Source organism: Ovis canadensis, chromosome 6, assembly GCF_042477335.2.
Source record: "Ovis canadensis isolate MfBH-ARS-UI-01 breed Bighorn chromosome 6, ARS-UI_OviCan_v2, whole genome shotgun sequence".
NCBI lineage: Eukaryota > Metazoa > Chordata > Mammalia > Artiodactyla > Bovidae > Ovis > Ovis canadensis.
In genome coordinates, this window is record NC_091250.1 from 28,182,455 (window position 1) to 28,206,658 (window position 24,204).

The 24,204-nt window shown below is 40.4% G+C and overlaps 1 pseudogene; it reads left to right on the forward strand.

Annotated features, from left to right (window-relative positions):
• The first annotated feature begins 6,565 nt into the window (after nucleotides 1-6,565).
• On the forward strand, nucleotides 6,566-11,081 carry LOC138442864 (popeye domain-containing protein 3 pseudogene; annotated as a pseudogene).
• Nucleotides 11,082-24,204: the final 13,123 nt, after the last annotated feature.

A 24,204-nucleotide genomic window follows, 5' to 3' on the forward strand; every position in this document is an offset into this window, starting at 1 on the left:
ATGTAATCTCTATCAAAATTCCAATAGCATTTTTCACAAAAATCCTTAAATTGGTATGGAACTATAAAGATTCTGAACAACCAAAGCAAACTTGAGAAAGAAGCAAAGTTGGAAGCATCGTGCTTCCTTATTTCAAATTATATTCAAAGCTATGGTAATCAGAACACCATGGTACTGGCATAAAAAGAGATACATAAATTCACTGAACAGAAGAGAGCCCAGAAATAAACCCAAACTATATGATCAATTAATGTATGACAAAAGAGCCAAAAATACATAATGTCAAAACGACAATCTCATCAATAAAGGTGTTGGAAAACCAGACAGACACATGCAAAAGAATGAAATAGGCCACTATCTTACACCAAACACAAAAATTAACTCAAAATGAATTAAACACTTGATTTTAAGACCTGAAGCCATAAAAACTCCTAAGAAGAAAACAGGCGATAAGCTCCTTGACACTGGTATTGGCAAGGATTTTTGGATTTGACACCAAAAGCAAAGACAACAAAAGCAAAACAAACAGGTGGGACTACTTCAACTTCAGAGCAAAAGAAATCACAAAGAAAATGAAAAGGCGGCCTACCAAATGCAAGAAAATAGTTGCAAATCATCTATCTGATAAGGGATGAATATCCAAAATATATAAAGAACTCACACAACACAGTAACAAAAAACAAACAATCCAGTTTAAAAAATGGGTGGAAGTTCTAAACATATTTCTCCAAAGAAGACATACAGATGGCAAACAGATATACACGAACAGATGCTCAAGATTACTAATCGGTGAAATACAAATCAAAACCAAAATGGGGTATCACTTCAGACATGTTTCAATGGCTATTACCAAAAAGACAAGAAATAATAGGCATTAAGGATGTAGAGAAAAGAGAACTCTTGTCCACTGCTGGTGGGAATGTAAATTGGTACAATCATGGAAAATAGTACAGAGATTCCTCAAAAAATTAAAAATAGAACATATGATCTAGTCATTTAACTTTTGAGCATTTCCCCAGGGGAAACAAAAACACTAATTCAAAAAGATAGTTACATTCCCATTTTCATTGCAGCACTATCTACACTAGTCAATATAAGTAAGCAACAAAATGCCCATCAAAGGATAAATGCGCAAAGAAAAAGTGGTGTATATATACAATGTTTGTCATCTATTAAAAAAAGAGGAAATCTTGCCATTTGTAACAAGGATGGACCTTGAGGGCATCATGCTAATCATTATAAGTAGAATCTTCAAAAAAAAAAAAAAGAGCTCATAGATACAAATAACAGATTGGTGGTTGCCAGAGGCAACGAATGAAGGTGGAGGGGGGTGGTAGGAGAAATGGGTAAAGAGTCAAAAGGTGCAAACTCCCAGTTATAAAATAAGTCATGGATACAGTAATCAAGACAGTATGGTACCAGTACAAAAACAGACATATAGATCAATGGAACAAGACAGAAAGCCCAGAGATAAACCCACACATCTGTGAGCACCTTATCTTTGCCAAAAGAGGCAACAACACAATTGAGGAAAGACAGCCTCTTCAATAGGTAGTGCTGGGAAAACTGGACAGCCACATGTAAAAGAATAACATTAGAACACTTAACATCTTACACAAAAATAAACTCAAAATGGATTAAAGACTTAAATGTAAGTCCAGAAACTATAAAACATTTAGAGGAACACATGGGCAAAACACTCTGACATAAATCACAGCAATATCCTCTTTGACCCACCTCCTAGAGTAATGGAAATAAAACAAAAACAAACGAGTGGGACCTAATTAAACTTTAAAGGTTTGGCACAGCAAAGGAAACTAAACAGAATGGGAGAAAATAATAGCAAATGAAACAACTGACAAAGGATTAATTTTCAAAATATACACGCAGCTCATGCAACATAATACCAGAAAAACAACAAACCCAATAAAAAGTGGGCAGAAGACCTAAACAGACATTTTTCCAAAAAAGACAGACAGATGGCCAAGAAGCACATGAAAAGATGCTCAACACTGCTCATTATTAGAGAAATGCAAATCAAAACTACGATGAAGTACTACCTCACACCAGTTAGAATGGCCATTATCAAAAAAAAATCTACAAACAATAAATGCTGGAGAGGGTGTGGAGAAATGGGAACCCTCTTGCACTGTTGGTGGGAATGTAAATTGATATAGCCCCTATGGAGAACAGTATGGAGATTCTTTTTAAAACTGGGAATAAATATAACCCAGTAATCCCACTACTGGGCATATGCTCTGAGAAAACCATAACTGAAAAAGACACATGAAGCCCTGTGTTCATTGCAGCACTATTTACAATTGCTAGGACACAGATGCAACCTAGACGTCTAGCGACAGATGAATGGAGAAAGAAGCTGTCCACATATACAAGGGACTACTACTCAGTCATTTGAGTCAATTTTAGTGAGACGGATGAACCTAGAGCCTGTTATACAGTGAAGTAAGTTAGAAAGACAGAATATCACATATTAACGCATATATATGGAACCTAGAAAAATGGTACTGATGAACCCGTTTGTAGAGCAAGAATAGACACAGACATAGAGAACAGACTTTGGACACAGAGTGGGAAGAAGAAGGTGGGACCGATTGAGAGGGCAGCATTGAAACATATCTGCTACCACATGTAAAACAGATGGAAAAGACCCTGCTGCTGGGGGGGGACTCGGGGCAGGAGGAAAAGGGGATGACCAAGGACGAGATGGCTGCATGGCATCACCCACTCGATGGACGCGGGTCTGAGTGAACTCCGGGAGTTGGTGATGGACAGGGAGGCCTGGCGTGCTGCGATTCATGGGGTCACAAAGAGTCGGACACGGCTGAGCGACTGGACTGAACTGAACAGGAATTTGCTGCATACCTCAGGGAACTCACACAGTGCTCTGTAACAGCGTAGAGGGGGGAGATGGAGTGAGGAGTGGGGGAAGGTTCGAGAGGGAGGGGACATACACATGCTCGTGGCTGATTCATGTCATTGTGTGGCAGAGGCCAATACAATATTGTAAAGCAATTATCCTCCAATTAAAAATAAGCCATGGGGATGTAATATACAGCATGGTGTTTATAGTTAATAAAACAGAACTGCATATTTGAGAGTTGCTAAAAGAATAGTCTTAAATTCTCATTATGAGGAAAAAAATTGTAACTACATATGATGATGGATGTTAAATAGATATTATGGTGGTCATTTGGTAATACATACAAATATCAAATTGCCTTGCTATTTATCTGACACTAATAGAATTATTCATATTGCTTATACTTCATATAAATAATTTTGAATCATGAGTATATAGGACACAGTGAAGTAAACTGAGAAATTAAAAATGCTTCTGCTTCTATACCCTATATGCATTTTCTCCAATTGGTGTGATCTTGTTTGACTCTTCACGTTAGGTTTGCTTTGAGAAGTCATTTTCCAAAATTCACCAGTCTAGTAATAAAATGTACTACTTTAAAAAAAAAATAGGAATGATTTGGCTAATTCTGAATTTTAGAGAGATCACTCTGGTAGCAGTGTGGAGCATATACTGAAGTGGGTGAAGATGAGAGATGTGGATTCTGGGGTAGGCAAGATAATAACCATCTAATCATGAAACGTGCCCATGTCCTAATCCCTAGGACCTGGGAATATGTTATCTTATATAGCAAAAAAGAGATAGATGGGAGTAAATTAAGGATCTTGAGATGGGGCGGTAACCCTGAATTACCTGGGTGGACCTAGGATAGTCACAAGAGTCCTTATAACGGGAGAAATGCAGGCAGAAAAATTAATAAATATGTGATTACAGAACAAGCTATCAGAGAGAGGGAGAGATTTGAAGACACTATACTTCTGGCTTTGAAAATGGGGGAAGGTATATGAGGCAAGGAACACAACTGGTTTCTAAGAGCTGAGAAAGGCAAGCAAGCAGATACTGTCAGAGAGCCTCAGAAGGTACACACTGATTTCAGTCCAAGGAGAATTCTGACTCTCAGGATTGTAAGAAAATAAATACGAGCTGCTTTAAGCCACTAAGTTTGTGGGAATTTCTTACAGATGCAGTAGGAAACTCATACAACTAGGAATTTAAGGCAGTTACCCCAGGTGAATGATGGAAACTCCTGAGCCCTGATGATAACAGCACATATGGAAGAAAAAACAATGAATTAACTGGATATTTATTATTTGCAGCCACAGACAGTTACCCCCTTCAAGGATCACAGCCTTGCCATGGCAGAGGGGCTTGCATAACACAATGAAGCTATGAGCCATTCTGTGCAGGGCCACCCAAGATGGATGGGTCATCATGAAGAGTTCTAACAAAACGTGACCCACTGGAGGAGGGAATGGCAAACCACCCCAGTGTTCTTGCAGTGAGAACTCCATGAGCAGTATGAAAGGGCAAAAAGATAAGACACTGGAAAATGAGGCCCCCCCACCCCCAGGTCAGAAGGTGAGCAATATGCTACTGGGGAAGAGCAGAGAGCAATTACAAATAGTTCCAGAAAGAATGAAGCAGCTGGGTCAAAGCAGAAATGACTGTGTTGTGGATGTGTCTGGTGGTGAAAGTCAAGTCTGATGCTGTAAAGAACAGAACTGCATAGGAACCTGAAAAGTTAGGTCCATGAATCAAGGTAAACTGGACATGGTCAAGATAACAAGAACAAACATTGACATCTTAAGAACTGGTGAACTAAAATGGACGGGAAAGGGCAAATTAAATTCAGATGACGATTATATCTACTACTGTGGGCAAGAATCCCTTATAAGAAATGGAGTAGCTCTCATAGTCAACAAAAGAGTCTAAAATGCAGTACTTGGGTGCAATCTGAAAAATGACAGGAAGATCTCATTTCATTTCCAAGGCAAACAAACCATTCAACATCACAGTAATCCAACTCTATCCTCCAACCACTGATGCTGAAGTCGACCAGTTCTATGAAGACCTACAACACCTTCCAGAATTAACACCAAAAAAGATGCCCTTTTCATCATATGGGGGAAAAGTAGGAAGTCAAGAGATACCTGGACCAACAGCAAGTTTGGCCCTGGAGTACAAAATGAAGGAGGGAGAAGGCTAACAGTTTTGTCAAGAGTACACACAGGTCACAGCAAGCACCCTTTTCCAGCAACAAGAGACATCTCTACACATGGAAATGACCAAATGGTCAATACCAAAATCAGATTGATTATATTCTTTGCAACCAAAGATGGGGAAACTCTATACAGTCAGCAAAAATGGGACCTGGAACTGACTGTGGCTCAGATTGAATTCCTTATTAAAAAATGCAGGCTTAAATTAAAGAAAGTAGGGAAAACCACTAGGTCATTCAGGTACGACTTAAATCAAATCCCTTATGATTATACAGTGGAGGTAACAAATAGATTTAAGGGATAAGATCTAGTAGACAGAGTGTCTGAAGAACTATGGACAGAGATTCACAACACTGTATAGGAAACAGTGCCCCAAACCATTCTCCAGAAAAAGAAATGCAAGCAGGAAAAGTAGTTGCCTGAGGAAGCTTTACAAATAGCTGAGAAAAGAAGAGAAGTGAAAGGCAAAAGAGAAAGGGAAAGATACACCCAACTGAAAGCAAAGTTCCAGAGAACAGCAAGTCATGTAGGGATGTGAGAATTGGACCATAAAGAAGGCTGAGTGCTAAAGAATTGATGCTTTCTAATTTTGGAGCTGGAGAAGGCTCTTGAGAGTCCCTTGGACAGCAAGGAAATCAAACCAGTCAATCCTAAAGGAAATCAAGCCTGATAAAGGTTAGAAATGGTAAGGAATAATGGAAGCAGAAGAGATTAAGAAGAGGTGGCAAGGAGGCACAGAAGAACTATACAAAAAAGGTCTTAATGACCCAGATAATTACAAAGGCTTGGTACCTCACCTAGAGCTTGACATCCTGGAATGTGAAGTCAAGTGGGCCTTAGGAAGCATTACTATGAACAAAGCTAATGGAAGTGGTGGAATTCCAGCTGAGCTATTTCAAATCCTAAAAGATAATGCTGTTAAAGTGCTGCAGTCAATATGCCAGCAAATTTGGAAAATTCAGCAGTGGCCACAGGACTGGAAGAGGTTAGTTTTTATTCCAATTACAAAGAAGGGCAATGCCAAAGAATGTTCAAACTACCACACAATTGCACTCATTTCATATACTAGCAAAGTAATGCTCAAAATCTTCAATATAGGCTCCAGCAGTATGTGAACTCAGGACTTCTAGATATATAAGCTGGGTTTTGAAAAGCATAGAAACCAGATCAAACTGCTAACATTCATTGTATCACAGAGAAAGCAAGGGAATTTCAGAAAAACACCTATTTCTGCTTCATTGAATGTGCTAAAGCCTTTGACTGAGTGGACTGCAACAAACTGTAGAAAATTCTTCAATAGACTGGAATATCAGACCACCTTTCTTGCCACCTGAGAAACCTGTATGTCGGTCATGAAGCAACAATTAGAACTGGATATGAACAACTGACTGGTTCAAAATTGGAAAGGAGTATGTCAGGCTGTATACTGTCACCCTGCTTATTTAACGTCTATGCAGAGTACATCATGCAACTTGCCGGGCTGGATGAATCACAAGCTGGAATCAAGATTGCCAGGAGAAATATCAACAACCTCAGAAATGTAGATGGTTCTACCCTAATGGCAGAAAGTGAAGAGGAACTAAAAATCCTTTTGATGAGGGTGAAAGAGCGGAGTACAACAGCTGGCTTGAAACTCAACATTCAAAAAAAAAAATGAAGTAATAGCATCTTAGCCTATCAAATCATGGAAAATAGAAGGGGAAAAAATTGAAGTAGTGACAGATTTTTATTTTCTTGGGCTTCAAAATCACTGCAGACTGTTTAACTGCAGCCATGAAATTAAAAGATGCTTGCTCCTTGGAAGGAAAGCTATGATGCACTAGACAGCATATTAAAAAGCAGAGACATCACTTTGCCAACAAAGGTCCATATAGTCAAAGCTATGGTTTTTACCGTAGTCATGTACAGATGTGACAGTTGGAACGTTAAGAAGGCTAAACACCATAGAACTGATGTTTTTGACTATAATGCTAGAGAAGACTCTTGAGAGTCCCTTGGATAGCACAGAGATTAAACCAGTCAGTCCTAAAGGAAATCAACCCTGAACATTCCTTAGATGGATTGATGCTAAAGCTACAATACTTTGGCCGTCTGATGCAAAGAGCCCACTCACTGGAAAAGACCCTGATGCTGAGAAAATTAAGGGCAGGAGGAGAAGAGGACTACAGAGGATGAGATGCGTGGAAGGCATCATTGACTCAGTGGACATGAATCTGAACTAACTCTGGCTGATCAGTGGAGGACAGGGGAGCCTGGAGTACTACAGTCTACAAGGTCACAAAGAGCTGGACACAACTTAGTGACTGAATCGTAACAGAAAATTAGGATTCTGGTATCCAGATCAGAAAGAAATTTGCCCTAAAAGGGGGAATGTGGTAGATGACCAACTCACCACTACAAATTGTCCTCCTTCCTAAGTACAATGCTGTCACTGGAAAGCAGCTGCCTGATCCTGAGGAGGGGTTACACATCTCATCCCCCACCGCACCGGCAGGGAGTGGTCTTGTGACTACTCCTTGCCAACAGAATGTGAGCAGAAACACTGTGTGTCACTTCGACACTCCAGGTGTGCACTCTGTACTCATCCCGTCCTCTGCTGAGTGAGAATCCCAAGGCTCCGGGTGGCAGGAGAGCAGCAGGCGCAGGGGCACAGTATGTGCGCTCCGTCGCTTTGGTCCTGTTCACCTCTTTGCAATGTCATGCACCGTAGCCCATCAAAAGCTCTTCTGTCCGTGAGATTCTCCAGGCAAGAATGCTGAGTGGGTGGCCATTTCCTTCTCCAGAGGATCTTCCCAACCCATCGATCAAACCCACACCTCCTGCAACTCCTGCGTGGGCAAGTGGATTGCTTATCACTGAGCCACCTGGGAAGCCCCATAGTATGAATGGCGGTCCTCAACTCTCCACATGAAAGGTCACTTGCTGACACGGAACACCCACATAGGTCTGTGTGAGGAGCAGGAAATACACTTGTGTTTTTCAGATCACTTATTTTGAGACATTTATCTTCACCCTAAAAATTGGTCCTGCAACTAGAGTGCTCTTCTAACAGAATCCTGCAACAAACACCATCATTCAGGGGATGGCAGAAATTGATGGAGGAAATTGGAAAGATGGAGAGCTATTTATGCAGTGGCAACTGATTTGGAAAGAAACTTGGCTGCCAATAACTAAGTACCTGCCAAACTTGCAGCTCTAAATTAGAATGTTGTGTTAGCTCATTACTGGCTGTTTTTAGCACGCTGTTGGAAGAAAGATGGACTCGGGCAAGAATTGACCAGTTTGCTAGCAAACATGAAAGGAAATATAGAGAATGCAGCTATCCGGGTTTTCTCACAATTGTAAAGTCTGCCTAATTCTAGAACTCAAACACTAATAGGTAACTGAAAAGGTTTTGAACAGCAGAGGTTCTTTATGTTTTCAGTTAAACAGCATGAGTTAGTTCTGGAACAAAAATCAGAATAAAGGACATTTCCTTTCCACCTAAGCCTGTTAAGATAGATTTAAGATAGTCATCATTAAGTTAAGAGAAAGATGTGGGACAAGAAAGCTAAGAAATAAAGCAGACCAGAGACTGAGGTCTGGGATAAATGTTTAGATGTAAGTCCTCATCTATGAAACTGCCTGGAACAGGAGGCTACTTGAAGTTATGGAGGGAGGAAGTTATACTGTCGAAGAACCCAGAATGCTGAATGAAAATGTTGTTTATGGTACAGCCACTCTAGAGACCAGTATGGAGTTTCCTTAAAAAACTAAAAATAGACCTACCATATGATCCAGCAATCCCACTCCTGGGCATATAACAAGATAAAACCAGAATCTGAAAAGATGCATGCATCCCAATGTTCATAGGAGCACTGTTCATAGTAGCCAAGACAGGGAAGCAGCCTAGATGCCCTTTGATAGAGGGATGGATACAGATGCGGTACACACACAATGGACTATTACTCATGCATAAAAAAGAATGAAACAATGCCATTTGTGGACCTAGAGATCATTATTCTAGTGAAGTCACACAGAGAAAAACAAGTATCACTAGATATCACTTACATGCAGAATCTAAAAAAAAAAAAAGATACAAATGAATTTATTTACAAAACAGATTCACAGACTTAGAAAACAAACTTAAGGTTATCAAAAGGGAAAGGTACAGGGGAGGGATAAATTAGGAGGTTGGGATTAACATATACACACTGCTATATATAAAATAGATAATTAGCAAAGACCTACTGTATAACACAGGGAACTCTACTCAAACCTCTGTAATAACCTATAGGGGAAAGAATCTGAAAAAGAATAGATACAGTAAGTTCCCCATAAACAAACCTTCAAGCTGTAAACTTTCAAAGACACAAAAGTGCATTCACAAAGTCCAGTCACTTAAGTTAGTTCACGTTTCTGGCATTATCTGTAGAAGTTTGGTACCCAGGCAAATTTTGTTGGGCTTATGAACAAACTGGACTTACGAACACACTCTTGGAATGGAACTCGTTTGTCTATAGGGGACTTGCTTATGTATACATATAGCTGAATCACTATGTATACATCTGAAACTATCGTTATGTAAATCAACTATTCTACGATATAAAATAAAAATTAAAAAAATAATAGTTCAGTGCCCATGAAAAAAAATCCTGCTGAATGTTTAAGCATTATCCTCAAACCCCCAAATTTACATAAACAGCAAGCTGAGCAGGGGCAAAGGACATTCTCCAACATTCACTGTATCATGGCTATTTCCACCAGTAGAATTGCTTCCAGAGAACTGGTTCCATATTCACTCGAGAGACACTTCCCCCACTCCCACTCACCCCCTGGCCAGCACAGAGGTACTTCACAATGTCACAAACTCAGCATGATTTCAAGTCTGCCAGGGAGCAGGGACTGCTGTGTGACTCCCATTTTTCCTCTGAATCGTTGAATGCCCCAGTGTTTTTAAGTCTGTTAAAACAAAACTAAAATTTTCAGATCTTATTGCAGTAAAAGAGGTCATCACTGGTGCCATCCTGCCACGCTGGAGTTTGGCTGCAGTCACGGAGCACCTGGGTGCGGGGCGAGCACCGGGGCTGGGCGTCCGGGACCTTGCTCCAGTGCATTGCACTCTCAGCTGGGAAACTTACGTGTGCGTGAGGCTGGAGCTCCACGTGGGCCAGGAAAGGCCAGGCAACCACAACATATCTGTGGGCTAGATGAGAGGCCCAGATGAACTTAAGGATGCTAGCATGGGACTCTTCGTTTTTCGAGATCTATACACTCCAAACGCTTAATCACCCCAGCTCTAGTGTCTGGGCTTTCCCTGGTTTTGTGAGGACTTAACTCTGATGATGGAAAAGCAAAGGACTTAATTACTTGCTTCAGTATCATTTAATATTGACTGAAATGTGAACCAAATGGTATTACAGCTATGGAAGAAAATTCAAGTTTATGGAAGAACCTAACGGATAAACACACCCAGTCTTGGATGAACACACCCAGTCGGCACCAGTATTTTATCTGTACTTCCTTTCCCAGCCTCTGGGGACCTCTTTGCCTGACTTCAGAACTATTGCTATGAGCTCAGAAGTGGTTACTCTGGAAAAGGAGCACTGTTAGGCCATGCACAGGAAAACTTCCAATGACAAACTCCCTGCTTGTCTCAGGAAGTTCCTGGATTCTCCTGAATGGGATTACTGAAACCCAGAGGAAGGCACTTTTCAGGTAACCCTCACAGCAGAAACCTATGGTTGGTATGTGTCTTGGAGGAAAAAGGAATCAGACTTGCTCTTGGCTCAGCATCGTTATATCTCCCGCCTGTTTTTGGTTTTATTTGGCAGTGACATTGCAGATAAACTCCATTTCTTGAATGACAGGATATATACATAGGAAAAAGATACCATTATGGTATTTGGTTACCCAACTTCTTTCAAATGTCAAGTCCAGAAATGTCCAAGTCGTCCCAGACAGACCATTTTCAGAATTCCAGACGATACTGTGATAAATGACATCACAGCTTCAAGCTTTAGAATTATAAAAAACTCTCTTCATCATTCCCCAAATGAAACAGCAAAATACAGCAAACTGGGCTCACTAATATTTTTATAAATCCAACTCAGAGGAAAGACGCCATTGCCATTTTATTCATCTTAACTTGTGCATTGCAAATAAATTTTACAATGTTTTTTCTGTTTAAAAAAAAAAAGATGACTACCTCAATGGAGGTTTTGAGTGTCTCAGGAGGGAGAAGTCAGAAGTGGGATATTGATAGGTTTCAAAGTTTGGGATCAATTGATTTAGGGCAGGTCATTCAAGGTGAAGAAGTACTTGAGACAAGGCAAAGTAGGTGCTAGATCAATCTAGGAGAGGTATATGTAAGTGAAAGGGAAGATCTTGAAGCACATCCTTGATATGTAAGATGTTATAACATTTGAGCTATTTACCCAGGTGACAAGACCATTATATCTTAACAAAAAATCTGTGGGTGTTTCCTAAAGCAAACCATAAAATTACTTCTTGATTTACACCCATGTCTTTCCAGGTCAACGTTTTCCTGGAACGGACAACAAAACCGCGGTCCACAATACTTAGTTAAGTCCCATCGACACAAGGTCTCCGTTCTCACTATCCTAGCTAACCAGTCCCTGCTCTACCACGATGTGGGTGCCAGGGAGTGGCTTTTAATTGAAATGCTGCCAAACCAACAGGAACAACGTCCAAACTTGTGAAGAAGACACTCCTCATTCAGAGATCTAAGATGTGGGGGATGCCTTGATTGAAAATTCCCTGGGGAGGAAGTAGGGATATTCTGTGTTTAGAAAGAAGTTCGAATGTGGATACTGGCCGCCCAGATGGGTGGAACAAGCAGGGAACACTTACCTGATCATCACAAATTTGGGGCTTCCCTCCCATGGCCTAGAATCATCGCTGTGAAGCAGCTGCCCAGCTGGAGGCCACATTTCCCATCTTCCTGCGAGGGTAGGTGGAGCCTTGGGACTGGTCCCAGGAATGTGAGTGCCATCAGACTAGAGGTGAGGCAGCTTACTTTCAAACTGGAAATCTGTGAAACAGATGTGCTTCCTCCATTTTCTCTTTCTCCTCTGGCACTGAAGGAAAAATATTTTCGAACTCTAGGGAAAGGCCGAGCCACAAGGGGAAGATGCCTAAATGTCTGAATCTACATCTGAAAAGCTGCCCACAGACCAGAGGTTCTCACTGTGGTTTGTTAGGCAATGTAGATATAAGCTTCTCTTGGGTTAAGCCACTGAGATATGGTAGCATATTTATAATGGTGGTGGTGGTTTAGTTGCTAAGTCGTGTCCGACTCTTGTGACCCCATGGACTGGAGCCTGCTGGGCTCCTCTGTCCATGGGATTCTCCAGGCAAGAATACTGGAGTGGGTTGCCGTTTCCTTCTCCAGTGTTTATAATAGTGGGTAGTATTGTTCTAACTAATGCATGGGGCTTATTATAAAAGACGGAAAATATGTATCAATAGCAACATCTGATACATTCATCTCAAAAGCAGTGCAAGCACATATGTAAGGAACAATCACGCCGTTGTTGTAACAACCACCATCTATATAAATAGAAGAAACATGGAAGAATATTGATCAAAATGTTAACAAACATGTCTGAATACTGGTATTACTGATAATTCCTGTCATAGTTTATGCTTTTCTGAATTTTCCAAATGCTCTATAATAAGATATTTTTGACATAAGGAAAAAGTTTTTTTGTTAAGATTTTTTTTTCTATTAATAACTAGATGTGAGTATCTCTAAGACATAAACCATTACTACTAGGTCCTGGCACATAGTTGGTTCTCAACAAATATCTACTTAATAATAATAATTATTAACAATGAGGCTCTCATACAGCAGGTTTTAGTTTCCCAGGGGTTGGTGATAAGTGGAGGGTTACACATATGCTTTTTCAGAGTTGTGCTTGAAGATGTTCTTTTTTCAATAAAAAGCAACTTCATGAGTAAGTCATTTTTTTAAATAAGAGTGATTGGAAAGTAATACCAAAATGAACTTTAGTCAGGCACAGTTTTAAAAGTGTAAGGCTGAAACAGCAGCTTTCCAGACATGCCTGACCTAATACTGCTGTGACTCACAATTGAGAACCCTCACCGGCGTAAGCAGTTGGTTCCTGAAACCGCCTGGGATCAGAGTGGAGCTGCTGGCAGCGGTGTTTTCTCCCCAGGGGGATGGTGAAGTGCCATCCAGGTCTGACTCCCTCTGAAAACATGCCTTCCATCACCATAGCAGCAAGACTGATCATCTCATTCTGACTAAAGAGGTCTCTGCTCTCAATTCCGGGAGGGTAAAATCAGCACTTCCAGACAAGGGATGAGTCACTGTTTGGGGCCTCATTAACATGGTATAGCCTTTATGTCTGCTAACAACCAGGTACTAAAAAAAAAAAAAGAGAGAGAGAGAGAGAATTCAGTTAAACAAATGAGTAAAATGGGGCAGCCAGGCAGTGAGAATTATGGCAAAAAACTCCAAATCTCAACTTTGCATTGGATGAAGGAAAGGTCAACTAAAAAACAAGACAAAACCCACAATTCTAGAAAGCTACATTAACCCTTTAAATACACAATCCAAGCTCTTTAAAGAGGCAGAGGCACCTGGTGTTAGAAGAAAATGTTGATTTAAAAATACACTTACCTCTGAAGGGCAAACAAAAGTTGTTATCATGAAGGGTGCCCAGTTGAATGTGCCTCTTCAGAAGGGATTTGGAGTTAGAAGAGAGACTGTTGTCTTGCTGCTGCTGAAATGGAGGGTTGAGTGGACAGGAAATGGGAAGCCCAGTAACAGCTTTGTGAGGAGAGGAGTCAGTTAGGAACATTCAGAAGCAACTTTGTGGCTTTTGGAACAGTAGGTATGTTGTTAAATAAAGGAAGATATATGAAAGCGGCAGAGCTAGACCATAAGAAAATGCAACTGTTCCGCTCAAATTTGACTAAATAAGGATATGTGATCAGACTTTCCCAGGGTTAAATACAGGCACACAGCATAGAAACTACAGAGTTCAAACTAGCAATTTTTTCCACTACCCACCCCCTACAAAAATGTATAGGCAACCTCCAGTACAAGTAGTTGATTGAAGCCCCATTTTTTTTTCTTGCAAAGATGACACTGTAAAGTTTTATAATCTCTAATAGAGCAACTGTGCCAGTATTATTACATGGAAGCCCTTCCTAATGATTCTGGTTCCAAAGACACCATCTTGTGGACTGAGATGGCAGCGGCAAGACTCTTCATTAGGATGAAAGGAGAGGCTAATAATTTGTCAACAGAAGTATGAAGAGCTACGAGCACCTTTAAAGAGCTCATGTGAACATGATCTCATTCTTAAAAACATTACAACATAGACCTATTTGGTAAAAGGACAGAAAAGCTAAGCAAAAGAGATTCCATCCAGGATGGCTCTGAGAACTGTCATATATACACGTGCGAGTGGAGAGCATCTTAGAGGAGGGTTCTCTAAGGTCGAAGACACACTTTGAATGGACAACAGTAAGTTAGTTCCCAGCTGCTTTGACAAAAGTTATCTCAGTGTCTCAAAACAAAGCACTGGAAGAAATCCAATAAACAAAATAGACTCGGGCTCCAGAGACCTCTAACAAAATGTGGTTACTGAGGAGATAAAACCCAAATGTGAATTGTAAACCTAACAAGTGAAGGAATAAAGAACCAGTTTTGACTATATTTAGTCTGAAATGTACTAGTCAATTGAATTTCACATTTCCTAAAGCAGTCTGACTTTGGTTGAGTTGAATAAATATACAATTTCCCACAGAAAAGAGCACAGCAGTTAAAAATAAGACTGCATATTAACAAGATGGGATTGATGGCAAAATGCTTGTAAAGATGATAAAATCTGCGGTATCTCAGATATACTAATAGCCCATTGTCCATTTTAAGGGCTACTGGCAACCTCTTACTTCATTTCCTGGGATATCTACCTTGTCTAGGATATTCAAATAGCTAATTGCTTATCTGAATTATTTAGATGAGCATTTAACTTGCCCAATATGCTACTGCTGATGAGATGGTGGGATGGCATCACCAACTCAATGGACATGGGTTTGGGTGGACTCTGGGAGTTGGTGATGGACAGGGAGGCCTGGCGTACTACAGTTCATGTGATCGCAGAGTCAGACACGACTGAGCAACTGAACTGAACTGAACTTATGTTTGTTTACCTTATATGCAGAGTACATCATGCAAAATGCCAGACTGCATGAAGCACAAGCTTGGAATCAAGATTGCCGGGAGAAATATCAATAACCTCAGATACGCAGATGACTCCATCCTTATGGCAGAAAGCGAAGAAGAACTGAAGAGCCTCTTGATGAAAATGAAACAGGAGAATGAAAAAGCTGGCTTGAAACTCAACATTCAAAAAATGAAGATCATGGCATCTGGTCCCATCACTTCATGGCAAAAAGATGGGGAAACAATGGAAACAATGACAGGCTTTATCTTCTTGGGCTCCAAAATCACTGCAGATGGTGACTGCATCCATGAAATCAAAAGATGCTTTCTCCTTGGAATAAAGACAAACCTAGAGAGCATATTAAAAAGCAGAGACATTACTTTGTCAGGAGCAGATGTTAGAGTTGGACCATAAAGAAAGTTGAGCACCGAAGAATTAATGCTTTTGAGCTGTGGTACTAGAGAAGATTCTTGAGAGTCCCTGCAAGGAGATCAAACCAGTCAATCCTGAAGGAAATCAGTCCTGAATATTCATTGGAAGGACTGATGCTGAAGCTGAAACTCCAATACTTTGGCCACCTGATATGAAGAACTGACTCATTCGAAAAGACTGTGATGCTGGGAAAGATTGAAGGCAGGAGGAGAAGGGCACAACAGAGAATGAGATGGTTGGATGGCATCACCAACTCAATGGACATGAGTTTGAGCAAGCTCTGGGAGTTGGTGATGGACAGGGAAACCGGGCATGCGGCAGTCCATGGGGTCACAAAAAATCAGACATGACTGAACAACTGAACTAAATGCTTATCAGTGTTTCTCTCTCCCTCGCCCACCTTACATAAGAACTTCAGAGGAGAATAGATGTTCCAACTAAATCAAGGATATGGAGTTTGTTTCATAGATAAAAGCATGTTCACAAAGGCAGGAAGAAATCCCTTTTCATCCATGAGATATATTCAATATCAGATAAACAGTTAGTTGTCTAAAATCTTCATTTTGTTTCTTAACAAACTGAATTGGAAGCCCTATGTGAAGCAGTACAAGACTCTAAGACAAGTCCAGATAATCTTTACATTTTTCTCTCCTGGTAAATATCTAATTAGCATCATCTTGATCAATAGAACAAGGTTAGGAAGTTTGAGGAGTCAAGAAGTATTGAATTTGTGAAGGACTGTTCCATAGGATCTGCAAATGTTTAACTAAGACAGTCCATTCTCAGATTTATCCTTTGAATTTTCCAGGGCCTATTTTTGCTTTGTATTTTTTATTTTCATTTTTATTTATATTGCCATTAGATATGTAAGGATCTCTTTATCTGAAATCTCTCATCTACTTTTAACCAAGGATTATAAAATGGCACCATTCAGAGTACCTCAGTTTTGTGATTTGAAAGCAATCCTGGAATCAATGGACCGGAGATAGGGAGGACTCACGATCTTCATCATCAAGTGATCACTGTCATTATTTCTCAATAACATCCCCATCCAGAATCTGCCAGGTTGGACTGCCAAGAAAATGACAATGAGATGGAGCTGGAGCACAAGATGTTTATTAGGAACCAACAGCTATGAAGGAAAGGAGAGGACCTAGGTCCGGGTATAGAAGTCAACCTACAATGGACTGCCAGCAGACCTTGGCCAACCAGACTAGAACTCTTGGGCAAACGTGGCCTGTCAAGATGTCACACGTTGAGCTGAAATGCCTAGTCTTTATATGCCTTCTCTGGTCAGTTGTTCTATGTGGTCTGTCCTGGGAAGGGCATGGACTTAAGTGAGGAGTTTCTTTGCCAACGAGGCAGACTTTGAAGGAGCTGAGAGACTATCAGGTTGTCTGGTAATCACACTTTCCACAAACTGAGTGGCAAATTTCTCTTCAAAAAGGCATCTGGACAGTGCTTCTTCACACTTACCAAAGGAAAAATTTTGAATTTCCTCTTAAAAAATGGTCATGACTCAGATGTCCACAAAAACATTCACAATAGTACCAAAGAGGAAACAACCCAAATGCCCATCAGCTAATGAGTGGATAAATACCACGTGGTGTATCCATCCAAAGGAGTATCACTTGGCAATGAAAAGGAATTCAGTGCTGATGGATGGTACAACATGGAACCTTGAAAACATAAGGCTAAGTGAAAGAAGCCCTTCACCAAAGACCACAGCAGAGCGGTAAGAACAAGATGGCAGAGTAGAAGTGTTCTTCTCCTGCAAGAACACCAAAATCACAACTAGCTGCTGAACAGCCATCAACAGGAGAATGTTGGAATGCACCAAAGAAAGACACCCTACATCCAAGAGCAAAGGAGAAGCCACAGCAAGATGGTAGGAGGGGCACAATCACATTTAAAATCAAACTTCATACCCACTAGAGGATGAGATGGTTGACTGGCGTCCCTGATTCAAAGGAGAGTTTGAGAAAACTCCAAGAAGTAGTGAAAGACAGTGAAGCCTGGCAGGCTACAGTTCATGGGGTCTCAAACAGTTGTACACAACTGAGCAATTAAACAACAACAAAGTACCCACCAGAGATGCTTGTAGGGCACAAACAAAATCTTGTGCACACAAGGACCCAGGGAAAGGAGAAACTACCCACCCCAAAAGACAGAGCCAGACCTGCCTGTGAGTTTTTGAGGGTCTCCTGTGGAGGCACAGGTCAGCAGTGGGCTGCCACGGCAACAGGGACTCTGGGAGAGGGAGCAGGAGGCATACATCCTCTTGAAGAAGGTCACCATTAGCCCCACTATAGGGCTGCCAGGTGGGCGACCCACAAACTGAAGAACAATTATACAAAAGGAGTTCTGACACTGTTGTGAAAGTTCTAGGCCCCCTCAAAGGACTTCCCAACCTGGGGATTTAGCAAGGGACTGAGAAACCCAGGGAATCTGACTTTGAAGGTCAGTGGGATTTGATTACAGAACTTCCACAGGCCTGGGAAACAGAGACTTGGAGGGCACAGACAAAACCTTGTGCGCACCAGAACCCAGGACAGAGGAGGGGTGACCCCGTAAGAGACTGAGCCAGGCTTGCCTGTGAGCTTTGGGGAGTCTCAGGTGGAGGTGTGGGCCAACAGGGTCCAGCCAAAGGGTCGGGCACAGGCAACAGAGTCCTGGGAAGTGCAGCGTGCTGACATAAGTCTTTTGCAGGAGGTGGCCTCAGGCCAAAGTACAGGGAGGCAACATAGCCCCACCCACCAGCAGAAAACTGGATTAAAGATTTACTGAGCATGAACTTGCCCACCAGAGCAAGACCCAGTTTTCCCCACAACCAATCCCTCCCATTAGAAAGCCTGCACAAGCCTCTTATCCTCACCCATCAGAGGGCAGACAGAATGAAAGCCACAGTCACAGCAACCTACCAGTGATCACATGGATCACAGCTTTGTATAACTTAATGAAACTATGAGCCATGTGACATAGGGCCACCCAAGACAGACAGGTCATGATGGAGAGTTCTGACAAAATGTGGTCCACTGGAGAAGAGAATGGCAAACCACTTCGGCATTCTTGCCTTGAGAACCCCATGAAAAGTGTGAAAAGGCAAAAAATTATAACACTGGAAGATGAACTCCCCAGATTGGTAGGTGTCCAGCATGCTACTGAAGAAAAGAAACAGCTCCAGAAGAAATAAAGAGAGTGAGCCAAAGCGGAAACAAGAGTTGCGGTTGTGACTGGTGGTGAAAGTCCAGAATAAAATTAGAATAATATTTAGAATATTTAAATTCTAAACAGAATAGTTTAGAATAATATTACATAGGAACTTGGAATATTAGGTCCATGAATCAAGGTAAATCAGACATGGTCAAATGGAAGATGGAAAGAACAAACATCAACCTCTTAGGAAACAGTGAACTCAAATGGATGGGAATGGGCAAATTCAATTCAGATGACCATTATATCTACTACTGTGGGCAAGAATCCTATAGAAGAATTGGAGTAGCCCTCATAGTCAACAAAAGGGTCCAAAATGCAGTACATGGGTGCAATCTCAAAAATGACAGAACAATCTCAGTTCATTTCCAAGGCAAACCATTCAACATCACAGTAATCCAACTCTATGCCCCAACCACTAACGCCAAAGAAACTGAAGTTGAACATTTCTGTGAAGACCTACAACACCTTCTAGAACACCAAAGGGGGGGAAATTGTCCTTTTCATCATAGGGGACTGGAATGCAAAAGTAGGAAGTCAAGAGATACCTGGAGTAACAAGCAAGTTTGGCCTTGGAGCACAAAATGCTGCTGGGCACAGGCTAACAGAGTTTTGCCAAGAGAATGCTCTAGTCATAGCAAACACCCTCTTCCAACAACACAAGAGATGACTCCACATAGATATCACCAGATGACCAACATCAAAATCAGATAATCAATACTAAAATAAGACTGATTATATTCTTTGCAGCCGAAGATGGAGAAGCTCTATACAGACAGCAAAAATAAGACTGGGAGCAGACTGTGCTCAGATCATAAACACCTTATTGCAAAATTCAGACTTAAATTGAAGAAAGTAGGGAAAACACTAGGCCATTCAGGTATGACCTAAATCATATCCCATATCACAATGGAAGTGACAAACAGATTCAAGGGATTAGATCTGATAGAGTGCCTGAAAAACTATGGACAGAGGTTTGTAATACTGTACAGGAGGTAGTGACCAAAACCATTCCCAAGAAAAAGAAAGCAAATGTTTGTCTGAAGAAGCTTTACAAATAGTTGAGAAAAGAAGAGAAGTGAAAGGGAAAGGAGAAAGAGAAAGATATGCCCATCTGAATGCAGAGTTCAAGAGAAAAAGGAGAGATGAGGTCTTCTTAAGTGAACAATGTAAAGAAATAGAGGAAAACAATAGAATGAGAAACTAGAGATTTCTTCAAGAAAACTGGAGAAACCACGGGAATATTTTATGCAAAGACAAGCAGAATGAAAGAAAGAAATGGCAAGGACCTAATGGAAGCAGAAGAGGTTAAGAAGGGATGGGAAGACTACACAGAAGAACTGTACAAAAAAGATCTTAATGACCTATATAACCATGATGCTGTGGTCACTGACCTGGAGCCAGACATCCTGGAGTGCAAAGTCAAGTGGGCCTTAGGAAGCATCACTATGAGCAAAGCTAGTGGAGGTGATGGAATTCCGGTTGAGCTATTTCAATTCCTAAAAGATGATGCTGTGAAAGTGCTGCACTTAATATGCCAGCGGGAAACTCAGCAGTGGAAAACTCAGCAGTGGCCACAGTACTGGAAAAGGTCAGTTTTCATTCCAATTCCAAAGAAGGGCAATGCCAAAGAATGCTCAAACTACCGCACAATTGCACTCATCTCATACGCTAGCGAAGTAATGCTCAAAATTCTCCAAGCTAGCCTTCAACAGTATATGAACCAATAATTTCCAGATGTGCAAACTGCATTTAGAAGAGGCAAAGGAACCAGAGACTACATTACCAACATCTGGTGGATCATAGAAAAAGCAAGGGAATTCCAGAAAAACATCTACTTCTGCTTCATCGACTACACAAAAGCCTTTGACTGTGGATCACAACAAACTGTAGACAATTCTGAAAGAGATGTGAATACCAGAGCCCCTGACCAGCCTCCTGAGAAACCTGTGTGCAGGTCAGGAAGCAACATGGAACAATGGACTGGTTCCAAACTGGGAAAGGAGGATGTCAAGGCTGTATATTCTCTCCCTGATTATTTAACATATGCAGAGTACATCATGTGAAATGCCAGGCTGGATCAATCACAAGCTGGAATCAAGATTGCTGGGAGGAATATCGATAACCTCAGATATGAAGATGACACCATCCTTATGGCAGAAAGTGAAGAGGAACTAGTGAGCCTCTTGATGAAGGTGAAAGAAGAGAGTGAAAAAGCTGGCTTACAACTCAACAGCCAAAAAACTAAGATCATAGTATATGGTCCCACCACGACAAATAGATGGGGGAAAAATGGAAACAGTGGCAGACTTTATTTTGGGGGGCTCCAAAATCACTACGGATGGTTATTGTTGCCAAGAAATTAAAAGATGCTTACTCCTTGGTAGAAAAGCTATGAGAAACCTAGATGACATATTAAAAAGCAGAGACATCACTTTGCTGACAAAGGTCCATCTGGTAAAGCTATGGTTTTTCCAGTAGTCACGTACGGATGTGAGAGTTGGACCATAAATGCTGAGAGCCAAACACTGGTGCTTTCAAACTGTGGTGCTAGAGAAGACTTTTGAGAGTCCTTTGGACAGCAAGGAGATCAAACGAGTCAATCCAAAGGAAATCACTCCTTAATATTCATTGGAATACTGATGCTGAAGTTCCAATACTTTGTCCACCTGATATGAAGAGCCAGCTCACTGGAAAAGACCCTGATGCCAGGAAAGATTGAAGGCAGGAGGAAAACGGGGCACAGAGCATGAGATGGTTGGTCACTGGATATGAGCTTGAGCAGATTACTCTGGGAGACAGTGAAGGTCAAGAAAGTCTGGCATGCTGCAGTCCACAGGTTTTAAAGAGTCTGACACGACTGAGTGAATGAACAGTGATAACAACAAAAGATCACATATGGTATGATTTCTTTTGTATAAATATCTGGAATAGGCAAATCTACATAGACGGAAAGCAGATTGATGGTTGCTTAGGACTTTGGGAGGGGGGCAAGGTAAATGACTGCTAATATATATGAAGTTTCTCTTGGGGATGATAAAATATTCTAAACTTAGATGGTTGTGATGCCCAACTCTGTAAATACACTAAAACCATCCAATTTACTATTTAAACCAATGAATTTTATAGTCTGCTATGTAGATTTCAATAAGATGTTTTTAAAAGGGTCACCACTGAAGTGTGGTAGGCAAATGTACTTGTTTTTTCTTTGAACATAGTCAATCAATCATCATTACGACCAGCAAGATCATCATCATCATCATGAATATTTATAGGCACTCATCTAAAGTGTGTTGCACCCATTATCTCATTTCTGTATCAACCAACACTCATTTGCTTCCCCACTTTTGAGGAACTGAGGGAAGAGATGTTAATAGTTAGGGAGCATGGAATTGACATATACATACTATTGTATTTAAAATAGATAACCAAGGTCCTACCATATGTATAGCACAAGGAACTCCACACAATGTTATGTAGCAGCCTGGATGGGAGGGGAATTGGGGGGGCGGGGGGGGGGGACGTAACACATGTATATGGCTGGTATGGCTGAGCTCCTTTGCTGTCCACCTCAATCTATTACAACTTTGTTAATCAGCTATGCTCCAGTATAAAGTAAAAAGTTCAAAAACACCAGACTTGAGTGATATATTAGTTAGAGATGTGACAAAGAGGGAGTTTTCCTGACTTTAATATTTCTGAAACTCTGTGTGAGCGTCTACATTAAGGTAGGGATATTTTTCAGGTGGTTTTTTTTTTTTTGATTGCTGTTTACGTTGGATTTTTTGCTGTTGCTGCTGTCATTATTGATTTTGCTCCATCTAGTCTACCTTCTTGATTTATAGACTAGATCTCTATTGTCTTTCATGTCTGTTATCTTTTTGACCTTATAATAAAAATTTCCTTATTCATTAAAATCAATGACTCACTTTACCGACTTTATATATGATAAAATTTAGGTTTAGAGAGAACTGAGTAACTTGTCTAGGACTATGGAGTTAGTGATATCAAAACTATGATTCAATCTCTTTCTGATTCCAGACTTGCTTAAGTACATTACCTGTGTTGTAGAAACAGAACAAAACACATGTGTTGATACAGCGGCACTGTCCTAAAATTAACTTTGTATGATGATATGATGATTTCACATTTTATATGCCCAGTCCTCCATGAGGTTTAAGAGAATTTAAATCATATTTTCTAACTATTCATTTTGATTTTATTTGGATAATCAAGTTTTAATCTAGTTCTTTACTTTGGGAAGCAAATTATCACCCAACTAGCATAATAAAATAATTATTCACTGAAATCCAAAAATCTGAGGAGAATTAAGGCAGCAGTTCAATGTTTCCAATTGAAGATATTAAATTTTCTTTGCATGTGGGTATAATAAACTTTACAAGTAGACAAACAGACTTACAAAGGTAAGGTATATGAACCAACAGGTTGTTGGATTTGTACAAACTTTTAGACTATTTTTTTCTTTAGACAGTTTCAAGCATTTTGAGGCATGGCATGGGAAGATATTTTACACTAAGATTTATTATGCCAGAAGGCAGGACTTTAAATGACTTAATGAATATAGGCTAAAAAAAACATGCCCTGACACTTTATTAAAAGTGTTAGGGTTATTTGTGATGTTTCTTCAGTTGAGTGGGATTTTAATTTGCTGTAGATTAGAAAGTGTGAGTCTAGAATCCAACTCTGGAGGATGCTCCTTACCCTGGAACAAAATGGTATCTGAAGAACTGTGCATCTCATCAAGAGGTAGCCATTCCAATATAAACCATAAAGAAGCTTATTTTTAAAATAAAAGAAAATTTGACAAGGTGAATAATGATTTCCTGGATAGAAACAAATTTTAAAACTCAGAGATTCTTAGAGCTATTGTTACTAAGGGGAAAAAAAACAAGACACAAAATTACTAATATCATAAATGAAAAAGGGGTCATTACTAGCATGTCAAAAGAATGATACAGGGAAATTATGAACAGCTCTCTGTGCACAAATTTGATAACTAAGATTAAAATGACTTTTCCCTGTAAAGACACAAACTACCAAAACTCACAGAAAGAGAAACAGATCATTTATATAAAGCTGTATGTATTAAAGGAACTGAATCCATAATTCAAAAAGTCACACAAAAGAGTGCCAGACCCATTTAACTGGTGAATTCTACCAAACACTTAAGAAAAATATAAATTCTCCATAGTTTCTTCCAGAAAACAGTGCACACATTCTAACACACTCTCTGAGG